The sequence below is a fragment of the Hypanus sabinus genome, chromosome 1 (genome assembly GCF_030144855.1).
Source record: "Hypanus sabinus isolate sHypSab1 chromosome 1, sHypSab1.hap1, whole genome shotgun sequence".
Taxonomy (NCBI): Eukaryota; Metazoa; Chordata; class Chondrichthyes; order Myliobatiformes; family Dasyatidae; genus Hypanus; species Hypanus sabinus.
In genome coordinates, this window is record NC_082706.1 from 210,153,150 (window position 1) to 210,167,102 (window position 13,953).

The window sequence follows — 13,953 nt, forward strand, 5'->3', positions numbered from 1 at the left end:
CATAAGGCACTAGTCAGGCTGTGCTTAGAGTATTGTCAACAGTTTTGGGCCCCATATCTTAGAAAAGATGTGTTGTCATTGGAGGGAGTTCAGTGGATGTTCATGAGGATGATTCCGGAAATGAAGGGATTAACATATGAGGAGCTTTTGGCAGCTTTGGGCCTGTACTCACTGGAATTTAGAAGAATGGGGGGGGGGGGGATCTCATTAAAACCTACTGAATGTTGAAAGGACTAGATAGAGTGGATGTAGAGAGGATGTTTACTCTGGTGGGGTATCCAGATCTAGAGGGCACAGCCTAAAAATTGAGGAGTGACCCTTTAGAACAGAGGTAAGGAGTAATTTTTTTAGCTAGAGAGTAGTAAATCTGTGGAATGCTCTGCTACAGACTGTGGAGGAGGCCATATCCCGTAAAATATTTAAGGTGGAAGTTGATAGTTTCCTAATTGGCAAATGCATCAAAGGATATGGGTGAGAAAATAGGTGTCTGGGGTTGAGTGGGATTCCGGATCAGCCATGATGGAATGACAGAGCGGACTCAATGGCTGAATGGCCTAATTTTGCTCCTATGCATTATGGTCTTATGGTCTAAAGACGTGCTGGTTACAGTTAGTGAGTTGTGGACATATTGTATTGCTGCCAGTAACATGGCAATATGCTCTCTTTTCATTTCTGTCATCAGGTAGGAGGTACAGGAGACTGAAGGCACACACTCATCAATTCAGGAACAGCTTCTCCCCTACTGCCATGGACATTGAACCCATAAACACTACCTCACTGCTTTTTTTTCTTATTTTGCTCTCTTTTTGCACCTTATTTAATGTATTTTTAACATATATTTTATTGTAATTATATAATTTTTATTATTATGTATCACACTGCACTGCTGCTGTAAAACAAGTTTCATGAAATATGCCAGTGATAATAAAGCTGATTGTGTTTCTGAATCACAGACTTACCTGAAGACACTCACTCCATGTTTCAGGAACAGATTCTTCCCTCCCAATATCAGATGTCCGAATGGACATTGAACACCTGAACGCTGCACTTTAAAGATTTACTGCCCAGGTATACTGCTCCACAGAATCTGCCTCCTCATACTTCAACTCCCCTTGTCCATTCCCTTCCCACCTACAGCTGAACACCTGGCATGCCCCCACTATTTTCACATCTTCCAATGTATTGTTGGTAGTGTGGCCGAGCGGTCTAAGGCGCTGGATTTAGGCTCTAGTCTCTTTGGAGGCGTGGGTTCCAATCCCACTACTGCCAGTGAAATCTCTTCTAGGGTGTCATGATAGCGGTTAGCATAACCAGCGACCCAGATCCTTTCTATGAGCCCTTGGCTCTACAGGGCAGGGAACTGAAGAGGAGGGCAGGACTCTCTAGTCAGGGAGACAGATAGGCGATTCTGTTGAGGTGTAAAAGAAATATGGACAGTAGTTTGCTTCCCAGGTGCCAGGGTCCATGACGTTTCTAAACACATCCACAATATTCTGAAAAGGGAGCGTGAGCAGCCAGAAGTTGTGGTACATTTTGGTACCAACGACATAGGTAGAAAAAGGGAGGAGGTCCGGAAAACAGAATATAGGGTGTTAGGAAGGAAGCTGAGAAGCAGGACCTCAAGGGTAGTAATCTTGGGATTGCTACCTGTGCCAAGCAACAGTGAGGATAGAAATTGAATGAGATGGCAGATAAATGCATGGCTGAAGGATTGGTGTCGGGGGCAAGGATTCAGATTTCTGGATCATTGGGACCTCTTCTGGGGCAGATGGGACCTGTACAAAAGGAAAGGGTTGCCCTTGAATTCAAGAGGGACTAATATTCTGGTGGCATGTTTACTAGAGCTGTTGGGAGTGGTTTAAACTAATATATCAGGGGGATGGGAACCAGGATGAAAGAGCTAAGGATGAGCCAGCAGGTTTACAAGTAGATGATGGATGTAAAATGAATGTAAGGAAGGACAGGCCAGTGATTGGGTACAAATGCAAACAGAGAAAAGAGCTAAATTGTACCACAGAGGCAAAATTCAAAAGAGTGAAGAATACAGGACTGAAGGTGCTGTATTTAAATGTGTGTTGCATTCGGAATAAGGTGGATGAACTCGTGGCGCAATCAGAGATTGGTCAGTATGATATTGTTGGCATCACCGAGGCCTGGGTGAAAGAAGGCCATAGTTGGGAGCTTAACAACAAAGGATATAGATTGTATCAAAAGGGCAGGCAGGAGGGCATAGACGGTGGTGTGGTTCTGTTGGTAAGAGATGGAATTACATCTTTATAATGAGATGGCATTGGGTCAGAGAATTTTGAATCTTTGTGGGTGGAGTTAAGAAATTGCAAGGATAGAAAAACCATTATGGGAATCGTATATAGGCCTCCAAATAGTAGCCAAGATGTGGGGTTGTGATTGCAAAAGGAGCTGGAAAAAGCATGTATTAAGGGTAATGTCACAATTGTAATGGGGGCTTCAATATGCAACAGGATTGGGAAAAATGGGTTGGTGTCAGATTGCAAGAGAGGGTATTTGTTGAATGCCTACAAGATGGCTTTTTCGAGCAGCTTGTGGTTGAGCCTAATCAGGGAAAGGCTGTCTTAGATTGGGTGTTGTGTAATAAACCAGATCTTATGAGGGAGGTTAATGTAAAGGAACATTTAGGAGGCAGCGATCATAAAATGATCGAATTCATACTGCAATTTGAGCAGGAGAAGTATAAGTCAGATATATCAGTATCACCATGGAATAAAGGGAATTACAGAGGCATGAAAGAGGAGCTTGCCCAGGTGGATTGGAGGAGGATTCTGGTGGGGATGACGGCAGAGCCGAGATGGCTGAAGTTTCTGGGAATAGTTCACAAGGCACAGGACAGATATGTTCCACAGAAGTAGGTCTCAAATGGCAGGGGTAGACAACTACGGCTGACAAGGGAAGCTAAGGATGGCATAAAAGCCAAGGGAAGGGCATATAAGGTTGCATAAGTGAGTGGGAAGTTGGATGATTGGGAACATTTTGAAATCCAACAAAAGGCTACAAGAAGGACAAAGATGAAATATGAGGGCAAACAAGCCAATAAAATAAAGCAGGATACAATAAGTTTTTTCAGTTATATAAAGAGTCAAAGAGAGGTGGGAATTGGTATTGGATCAGTGGAAAATGATGCTGGTGAGGTAGTAAAGGGAGACAAATAAATGGCAGATGAACTTAAATGCTAACTTTGCAGCTGTCTTCACTGTGGAAGACACTAGCTGTGTGCCAAAGGTCCATGAGTATCGGGGGCAGGAATGAGTGTCATGGCTATTACAAAAGAAAAAGTGCAGACAAGCTCAAAGGACTTAAGGTGGATTAGTCACCTGGACCAGATGGACTGCATCCCAGAGTCCTGAGAGAGGTTGCTGAAGAGATAACGGATGCATTGGTCATGATCTTTCAAGAATCACTTGATTATGGCATGGTCCTGGAGGACCGGAAAATTGCAAACGTCACTCACTCCCAAAGGGAGGAAGGCAAAAGAAAGAAAATAATAAGTTCGTTCAGTGGTTAGGAAAGTGTTGGAGTCTATTATTAAGGATGAGGTTTTGGGGCACTTGGAGACTAGTGGCAGTATTGGTCAAGTTCAGAATGGATTCTGTAAAAGGGAATCTTGCCTGGCAAATCTGTTAGAGTTCTTTGAAGAAATAACAAGTAGGGCGGACAAAGGAGAGGCAGTGGATGTCATTTACCTGGATTTTCAGAAGGCATTTGATTAGGTATCACACATATACATAAATGACCTGGATGATGGGGTGGTAAATTGGATTAGTAAGTATGCCAATGATACTAAGGTAGGAGGTGTTGTGGATAATGAGGTGGATTTTCAAAGCTTGCAGGGAGATTTATGCCGGTTAGAAGAATGGGCTGAACGTTGGCAGATGGAGTTTAATGCTGAGAAGTGTGAGGTTCCACATTTTGGCAGGAATAATCCAAATAGAACATACAGGGTAAATGGTAGGGCATTGAGGAATGCAGAGGAACAGAGAGATCTAGGAATAACAGTGCATAGTTCCCTGAAGGTGGAGTCTCATGTAGATAGGGTGGTGAAGAAGGCTTTTGGAACGCTGGCCTTTATAAATCAAAGCATTGAGTACAGAAGTTGGGATGTAATGTTAAAATTGTACAAGGCGTTGGTAAGGCCAAATTTAGAATATTGTGTGCAGTTCTGGTCACCGAATTATAGGAAAGATATCAATAAATTAGAGAGAATGCAGAGACGATTTACTAGGATGTTTTAAGTTACAGAGAAAGGTTGAATAAGTTAGGTCTCTATTTATTGGAGCGTAGAAGGTTGAGGGGGGATTTGATTGAGGTATTTAAAATTTTGAGAGGGATAGATAGAATTGACGTGAATAGGCTGTTTTCATTGAGAGTAGGGGAGATTCAAACGAGAGGACATGATTTGAGAGTTAGGGGGCAGAAGTTTAAGGGAAACACGAGGGGGTATTTCTTTACTCAGAGAGTGATAGCTGTGTGGAATGAGCTTCCTGTAGAAGTAGTAGAGGCCAGTTCAGTTGTGTCATTTAAGGTAAAATTGGATAGGTATATGGACAGGAAAGGAGTGGAGGGTTATGGGCTGAGTGCGGGTAGGTGGGACTAGGTGAGATTAAGAGTTCGGCACGGACTAGGAGGGCCGAGATGGCCTGTTTCCGTGCTGTGATTGTTATATGGTTATATGAGGCTGCTTAATAAGATAAAATCCTATGACGTTGCAGGAAAGGTACTAGCATTGATAGAGGAATGGCTGACAGGCAGAAGGCAGCGAGTGGGAATAAAAGGGGCATTTTCTGGGTGGCTGCCAGTGACTAGTGGTGTTCCTCAGGGGTCAGTTTTGGGATGGCTACTTTTCATATTGTCAATGATTTGGATAGTGGAATTGACAGCTTTGTGGCAAAGTTTGTGGACAATACAAAGATAGGTGGAGGGGTTGGTAGTACTGAGGAAGCAATGCGATTACAGCAGGACTTAAGACAAATTGGAAGAATGGGCAAAAAAGTGGCAGATGGAAAACAGTGTTGGGAAATGTATGATAATGTATCTTGGCAAAAGGAACAATAGTGCAGACTATTATCTAAATGGAGAGAAAATTCAAACAGAGGTACAGAGGGACGGGCATCCTTGTGCAAGACTCTCAGGGTTAATTTACAGGTTGAGTCTGTGGTAAAGAAGGCGAATACAATGTTGGCATTCATTACAAGGGGAATAGAATATAAAAGAAAGGAAATAACACTGAGCCTTTATAAGGCACGAGTCAGGCCCCACTTGGAGTATTGTCAACAGTTTTGGGCCCCATATCTCAGAAAGGATGTGTTGACATTGGAGGGAGGCCAGTGGAGGTTCACAAGGATGATTCTGGGAATGATGGGGTTAATATATGAGAAGCTTTTGGCAGCTTTGGGCCTGTACTCACTGGAATTTAGTTTAATGTATGGGGATCTCATTGGAACCCACTGAATGACTGGATAGGGTGGATGTGGAGAGGATGCTTCCTACAGCAGAGGTATTGAGATCGCAGCCTCAAAACTGAGGGACAGCCTTTTAGAACAGAGGTAGGAGGCTTTTTGCCAGAGATCAGTAAATCTGTGTAACGCACTGTCACAGACTGCGGTGGAGGCCAAGTCTATGGGTGTAGTTAAGGCAGAAGTTGATTGTTTCCTGATCAGTCAGGGCATCAAAGGATGTGGCGAGAAGGCAGGTGTATGGGGTTGAATGGGATCCGGGATCAGCCATGACGGAATGGCGGAGCAGACTCGATGTGGAGGGGTATGGCCTAATTCTGCTCCTATGTGTGATGGTCTTATGGTCTATACAATTTGCGTTCTTAACTATCCTATCACCCTGCGCAGCCACTTTCAAGGAGCTATGAAGTTGTCTCTCTGCTCAGCAACACCATTCAGGATCTTGCCCTCAACAGTGTATGGTCTCCTTGCACTTACCCTACTGAGGTGCAGCACCTCACATTTATCTGGGTTAACCTCCATCTGCCATTTCTCTTTTCATATCTGCAACTGATCCACACTGCACTGTATTCTTTGCCAGTCTTCTACACTATCCACAACTTTACCAACCTTGGTATCATATGCAAATTTACAATCCCATCCATCTACATTTTCACCCAGATCATTAATATTCCTCACAGACAGCAAAGGTCCCAACACTGATCCCTGTGGAACTCCACCAATTACAGACCTTCAGCTCAAATGTCCCTTCAACCACAACCCTCTGTCTTCTCTGTGCAAGCCAGTTGTGCATCCAGACAGCCAATTTGCCACGGACCCCATGCATCCTAATCTTCTGGATTTGCTTCCCTTGAGGGACTTTGACAAAATCCATGTAGACAACATCCACTGCCCTACCCTCATCAATCTCTCTTGTGCCTTGTCAAAAAACAAAAATGTTATTAAGGCACGACTTGCCACTCACAAAGCCGTGCTGCCTCACTCTAACTAGGCCATGAGTTTTCAAATGCTCATATATCTGATTCCTAATAATTTTCTCCAGCAATTTCCCTACAACTGATGTGAGACTCACTGGTCTATAGTTCCCAGGATTTTCCCTTGTTCCCTGCTTAAATAGAGGTACAACACCAGCCACTCACCTGTGGCTCAAGAGTACGGGTTAGGGTTGCTACATTCGTGCCGGAAACATGGCAACGCTTGCAGGCTGCTCCCAGCATAACACTCGGAATGTGTTGGTCATCGACACGAATGCCACATTTTACAGTACGTTTCGATGTATATGACAAATAAAGGTAACCTTTAATGTTTGGCCGAGCTAGCAGGTTAAACATTTACCTTTCGTTTGCTTTTCGTACCATCTTCATTTTCCATTTACTTTCATTTTCTTCTCTGTTTCCAACCGTGAGGTCAACTGTTTCCTGTGGTGACTAAAAGTGCACATCCATTTAACTCCATTAGCATGAAGGAATACATCGATGAGGCATTCAGAGTTTGTGGCCTGGAGTTCGGGGTCCCACCATGGGATAGCCCTGGGGTTGATACCGAAATCAAAGCCAGAAGGTTGAATGGAGGCCTGGATGTCGAGGCCGAAGCCTGGGTCTACGATCTGTTCCACTGCAGAAATCAGAGAGGCCTGTTGTCTGTGGGTCCAATGGGGCCTGGAGTCCTGTCCGTCTGTGTGGGTGGGAGGGAGGAAAAGACTTGTTTTGTTGTTTGTTGTGTTTCAGTTTATTTATTTATTTAGAGATACAGCGCAGAACAGGCCCTTCCAGCCCCACAAAGCTGCATTGCCCAGCAACCTATATATTTAACCCTAGTCTAATCACAGGATAATTTTCAATGATCAATTAACCAACTAACCAGTATGTCTTTGGATGTGGGAGGAAACCACAGCACCTTGAGAAAACCCACAAGGTCACAGGAGAACGTACAATCTCGTTACCAAAGAAGCCAGAATTGAACTCTGAGCTCAGCCAGCCTGAGCTGGATAGCATCATGCTAACAGTTACGCTAACGGTTCTGTGTTGATGGTGGGCGTGCTGTCTTAGTACCAGAATGTGTGGCGACACTTGTTGCCAGCCCCCAGCACGTCCTTAGTTTGTGTTCATTGTTAATGCAGAGGCATAGTATAACACAGAATCATACTGTGACTCAAGGAGCAGGCTCTCCGACAATCACAGGAGGTGGTTGAAGATCAGAGTCGGGTTTATTACCACCAGCCTGATGGCCTCCGTTGTTCAGGGTTGGCCATGGATGTTGCGTCCTAAGAGGTACGATGTGGAGAACAAGCTGCTGCCAACGCAGCAGGCTCCCCTCTCCACACAGCTGACGAATCCAGAGTAATGGTGGAGACTGATACACACTGGCCCCAGCAGTGTGACAGGAGCTGCCGGTCAGTGTTGAACTCAACGTAGGACTGCCTTAGGGGCTCCAGCTCTGGATCCTTCCCTCAACCTTCCCCATGAGTGGGTAAAGCTGCAAGGCAGCGGAGGCTTGAGATCAGAGTTTTCCTTCTAGATGAGCTGCCAACCATGGCTGAAGAGCCCCATCTGCCCGAAGCAACTGGTTTTAAGGTGCCATAACTCGACTATACCTCTTCTGTCAGTAGAAATGGATCCTCTGGGCTTAGTAGCTTTCCGGCCTTTATTGCTGCGCTAAACACCAACAAGCATAATGGGCTGTAGGAAACGTCTCTGTGGTTACCATCACTGGATTTGGATTTGTGGTTACCATTACTAGGACCTGGGCCCCCCCTCATCAAGACGCTCTGGATCTGGACCTCGCTGCCACAGTCAGACCTGTACCCAACCAAATCAGACCCACACTTAGATTGATCCAACCTCACTCTCGGTTTAGGTGGGCGGTCACAAATATGGCAGCTCTGAGGTAGAACCTGCTCTTCCCAAGTATCGATAATGATCAAAGCTTTTCACCGCCAAGTTTTAGAAGTTCCATAAGAAAGCTGTTTGTTCATCCAGGGATGAACATCCAGGGATATTCAATATTCAGGAGGGATAGACAGGAAAGAAAAGGAGGTGGGGTAGCATTGCTGGTTAGAGAGGAGATCAACGCAATAGAAAGGAAGGACATTAGTCTGGAGAATGTGGAATCGATATGGGTAGAGCTGCGTAACACGAAGGGGCAGAAAACGCTGGTGGGAGTTGTGTACAGGCCATCTAACAGTAGAAGTGAGGTTGGGGATGGCATTAAACAGGAAATTAGAAATGCGTGCAATAAAGGAACAGTAGTTAAAATGGGTGACTTCAATCAACATATAGATTGGGTGAACCAAATTGGTAAGGGTGCTGAGGAAGAGGATTTCTTGGAATGTATGCGAGATGGTTTTCTGAACCAACACGTCGTGGAACCAACTAGAGAGCAGGCCATTCTAGATTGGGTATTGAACAATGAGGAAGGGTTAGTTAGCAATCTTGTTGTGTGAGGCCCCTTGGGTAAGAGTGACCATAATATGTTGGAATTCTTCATTAAGATGGAGAGTGACATAGTTAATTCAGAAACAAAGGTTCTGAACTTAAAGAAGGGTAACTTTGAAGGTATGAGACGTGAATTAGCTAAGATAGATTGGCAAATGATACTTAAAGGGTTGACGGTGGATATGCAATGGCAAGCATTTAAAGATCGCATGGATGAACTACAACAATTGTTCATCCCAGTTTGGCAAAAGAATAAACCAGGGAAGGTAGTGCACCTGCGGATGACAAGGGAAATTAGGGATAGTATCAAGTCCAAAGAAGAAACATAAATTAGCAAAAAAAAAGTGGCACACCTGAGGACTGGGAGAAATTCAGAGACCAGCAGAGGAGGACAAAGGGCTTAATTAGGAAAGGGAAAAAAGATTATGAGAGAAAGCTGGCAGGGAACATAAAAACTGACTGTAAAAGCTTTTAGATACGTGAAAAGAAAAAGATTGGTCAAGACAAATGTAGGTCCTTTACAGTCAGAAACAGGTGAATTGATCATAGGGAACAAAGACATGGCAGACCAATTGAATAACTACTTTGACAATAGACAATAGGTGCAGAAGTAGACCACTCGGCCCCTCGAGTCTGCACCGCCATTCTGAGATCATGGCTGATCATTCACTATCAATACCCAGTCCCTGCCTTGTCCCCATATCCCTTGATTCCCCTATCCATCAGATATCTATCTAGCTCCTTCTTGAAAGCATCCAGAGAATTGGCCTCCACCGTCTTCCGAGGCAGTGCATTGCACACCTCCACAACTCTCTGGGAGAAGAAGTTTTTCCTCAACTCTGTTTTAAATAACTGACCTCTTATTCTCAATCCATGCCCTCTGGTACTGGAATCCATGCCCTCTGGTACTTTGGTTCTGTCTTTACTAAGGAGGACAGAAATAATCTTCCAGAAATAGTAAGGGACTGAGGGTCTAGTGAGATGGAGGAACTGAGGGAAATACGTGTTAGTAGGGAAGTGGTGTTAGGTAAATTGAAGGGATTAAAGGCAGGTAAATCCCCAGGGCCAGATGGTCTGCATCCCAGAGTGCTTAAGGAAGTACCCCAAGAAATAGTGGATGCATTAGTGATAATTTTTCAAAACTCCTTAGATTCCGGATTAGTTCCTGAGGATTGGAGGGTGGCTAATGTAACCCCACTTTTTAAAAAAGGAGGGAGAGAGAAACCGGGGAATTATAGACCTGTTAGTCTGACATCAGTGGTGGGGAAAATGCTAGAGTCGGTTATCAAAGATGTGATAACAGCACATTTGGAAAGAGGTGAAATCATCAGACAAAGTCAGCATGGATTTGTGAAAGGTAAATCATGTCTGATGAACCTTATAGAATTTTTTGAAGATGTAACTAGTAGAGTGGATAGGGGAGAGCCAGTGGATGTGGTATATTTAGATTTTCAAAAGGCTTTTGACAAGGTCCCACACAGGAGATTAGTGTGCAAACTTAAAGCACACGGTATTGGGGGTATGGTATTGATGTGGATAGAGAATTGGTTGGCAGACAGGAAGCAAAGAGTGGGAGTAAACGGGACCTTTTCAGAATGGCAGGCAGTGACTAGTGGGGTACCACAAGGCTCAGTGCTGGGACCCCAGTTGTTTACAATATATATTAATGATTTAGACGAGGGAATTAAATGCAGCATCTCCAAGTTTGCGGATGACACGAAGCTGGGTGGCGGTGTTAGCTGTGAGGAGGATGCTAGGAGGATGCAGGGTGACTTGGATAGGTTAGGTGAGTAGACAAATTCCTGGCAGATGCAATTTAATGTGGATAAATGTGAGGTTATCCACTTTGGTTGCAAGAACAGGAAAACAGATTATTATCTGAACGGTGGCCGATTAGGAAAAGGGGAGATGCAACGAGACCTGGGTGTCATCGTACACCAGTCATTGAAGGTGGGCATGCAGGTACAGCAGGCGGTGAAAAGGCAAATGGTATGTTGGCATTCATAGCAAAAGGATTTGAGTACGGGAGCAGGGAGGTTCTACTGCAGTTGTACAAGGCCTTGGTGAGACCGCACCTAGAATATTGTGTGCAGTTTTGGTCCCCTAATCTGAGGAAAGACATTCTTGCCATAGAGGGAGTACAGAGAAGGTTCACCAGATTGATTCCTGGGATGGCAGGATTTTCATATGAAGAAAGATTGGATCAACTAGGCTTATACTCACTGGAATGTAGAAGATTGAGGGAGGATCTTATTGAAACGTATAAAATTCTAAAGGGATAGGACAGGCTAGATGCAGGAAGGTTGTTTCTGATGTTGGGGAAGTCCAGAACGAGGGGTCACAGTTTAAGGATAAAGGGTAAGCCTTTTAGGACTTAGATGAGGAAAAACTTCTTCACACAGAGAGTGATGAATCTGTGGGAATTCTCTGCCACAGGAAACAGTTGAGGCCTGTTCATTGGCTATATTTAAGAGGAAGTTAGATATGGCCGTTGTGGCTAAAGGGATCGGGGGTATGGAGAGAAAGCAGGTACAGGGTTCTTAGTTGGATGATCAGCCATGATCATACCGAATGGTGATGCAGACTCGAAGGGCCAAATGGCCTACTCCTGCACTTATTTTCTATGTTTCTATGTCTCTATGTTCCTAGAGCCTTGATGTGGTAAAGGAAATCCTGAATCTGTTCCTCCCAGCAAGTGTTGAAAATCTTCTTGAGGCTGTAACAAGAATGAACTCAGCATCTGTGGGGGAAAGAACTTTCAATGCTTTGGGTGGAAACCCTGCGTTGGATCCTAAAGCGGCGAAAGAGTTGGTATTAGTGTTAGCTAATCACTATTGTGACACCCTAGGAGATACTTCACTGGCAGTAGTGAAATTTGAACCCACGCCTCTGAAGAGACTGGAGCCTAAACCCAGCACCTTAGACCACTCAGCCTCACTACCAACAATACACAGGGAGATGATAAATTGGATTATGTGAAAATGGTGGAGGCACGCCAGGTGTTTCAGATGTGGGCGGGAAGGGAATGGACAAAGGGAGTCAAAGTATGAAGAGGTAGATTCCGTGGAGCAAGATCAGGCAGAAAGAAGCAATATACCTGAACAATCCCATTTGTGTATCCTGAGCAAGAAATAGAAGCACAAAGTGCTAAGTTGGGGCAGAGGGTGCGGAGGGAAGAGAGGTGAATCTGTGGAAGTCATTGCCTCAGGCAGCTGTGTGTGGAGGCCAAGTCACTGGGTATATTTAAAATGGCGGTTGGTAGGTTCTTGATGAATCAGGGTGTCAAAAATTACAGACAGAAGGCAAGAGAATGGGATTGAAAGGGATAATAAATAACCCATGATTAAAATTGTGGAGTAGACTCGATGGGCTGAATGGCCCAATTCTGCTCCTATGTCTTATGGTCTTGTAGAATGTTGGAGTAAAATCATGAGGGACATAGATGGGATGAATGTGTTCAGTCATTTGCCCAGAATTGGTGAATTAAGAACTAGAGGGAACAGGTTAGGGGAGGGGGGAGAGATTTTAGAGGACTTGAGGGCATCATTTGTTTTTTACACAGAGGGTGGTATCTATTTAGAGTGAGCTGCCAGAAGAACTGTTTGAGGCAGGTACAATTACAAATTTTAAAGACAGCTGGACAGGTACAAGCTGTATCTGAGGCAGTGTTCTGTGAAATCTGGTTGACTGGTTCGGTGAGTGAGGACAAATGAAACTCTATACCAGTAAGTAGGTTAACTATTTGCTTACAGACATCAAGCATTCTGTAAAGACTTGAAGTCACACTTGGCAACAAACATTTATCTATACAAAGCACCCCAAGTGGCAGAACAAAACAAACACTAAGCATAAAAACAGTCAAAATACTTCTCTAAAGTGGGCCCCTGGGCCACCAGGCTCTCTGCACTGCAGCGCACCTCCAGTGTAAATACTTATCTAAAGTGGGCCCCTCCACCTCTGGGCCCTCTGCACTGCAGCGCACCTCCACTGTTTCCTGTTTCCATGGAACTGGTCCATGATGACTCGAGAGCGAAAAGATATCACATGGTTTCTGCGTGCTTGATTTAAACCCTACCAGTGCTGTGATGTCATCAGATAATTATCCTACTAACACATATGTCTTCGTGATATGAGAGGAGGAAACCCATGGGGTCACGGGAAGACGTACAAACCCCCAAGGAATGCATCTGGTCCAGACGGAGTACCGGGCTGATTAGTGTATTCCTGTGCCGACCAGCTGGCTCACGTGTTTACAGATATCTTCATCCTCTTGCTCTGGCAGAGTTTAGTACCCACTTGCTTCAAATGTACTGATGTCCAAGAAGAGTGTGATAACCTGTCTAAATGTCTATCACCCACTGGCCCACATCCACAGTGATGGAGTGTTTTGAGAGGCTGCTGTTGGAGCATACCGGCTCCTTTCTGTGTGGCAACTTGGATCCTCTCCATTTCGCCCACTGAAGCAACAGCTCTAAAGCAGATGTCATCTTATTGGCTCTTCACATAACCCTAGAACAACTGGACAGAAAAGATGCATACATCAGGATGCTCTTTATCAATTATGACTTGACATTTAAGACCATCATCCCCTCAAAACTAATCAATAAACTCCAAGACCTGGGCCTCAATACCCCTTGTGCAATTGGATCCTGGATTTTCCCACTGGCAGAGCACCATAAGTTTGGATTTGCCAGGATTTCTCCTCACCATCTCCATCAGCACAGGAGTACTGCAGGGATGTGTGCTTAGCCCCCGGTCTTCTCACTTTACAGCTATGACTATGTGGCTAAGTACAGCTCCAACACCATAGACAGGTTTGCTGATGACACCACTGTTGTGGGCCCTATCAAAGGTGGTGATGAATCAACATACAGAGGGGAGATTGAAAATTTGGCTGAGCGGTGTAATAACAACAACCTCTCATTCAATCATTGGCATCGTGATGGTGGCTATCCCTCAAGGTCGAGGATGATGGGCTTCGTTCCATTGATCTATTTATGGGCTCTCAAATGGCTTATGAGTCCAATTTTGGC

The 13,953-nt window shown here is 44.6% G+C and overlaps 1 protein-coding gene and 1 non-coding gene across 2 annotated transcripts in view; both read left to right on the forward strand.

The window, feature by feature from the left end:
* The window catches only part of ndufaf6 (NADH:ubiquinone oxidoreductase complex assembly factor 6), a 54,597-nt gene extending 53,650 nt beyond the window's left edge, over positions 1-947 (forward strand). The window contains exon 10 of the mRNA XM_059985153.1: positions 683-947. The gene's annotated coding sequence lies outside the window, so the exon portion shown is untranslated. The remainder of the gene's footprint in view (positions 1-682) is intronic.
* Positions 948-1,187: 240 nt separating this feature from the next.
* On the forward strand, positions 1,188-1,269 carry trnal-uag (transfer RNA leucine (anticodon UAG)). The gene has a single exon. It is a non-coding gene; the product is annotated as a tRNA-Leu (tRNA).
* Positions 1,270-13,953: the final 12,684 nt, after the last annotated feature.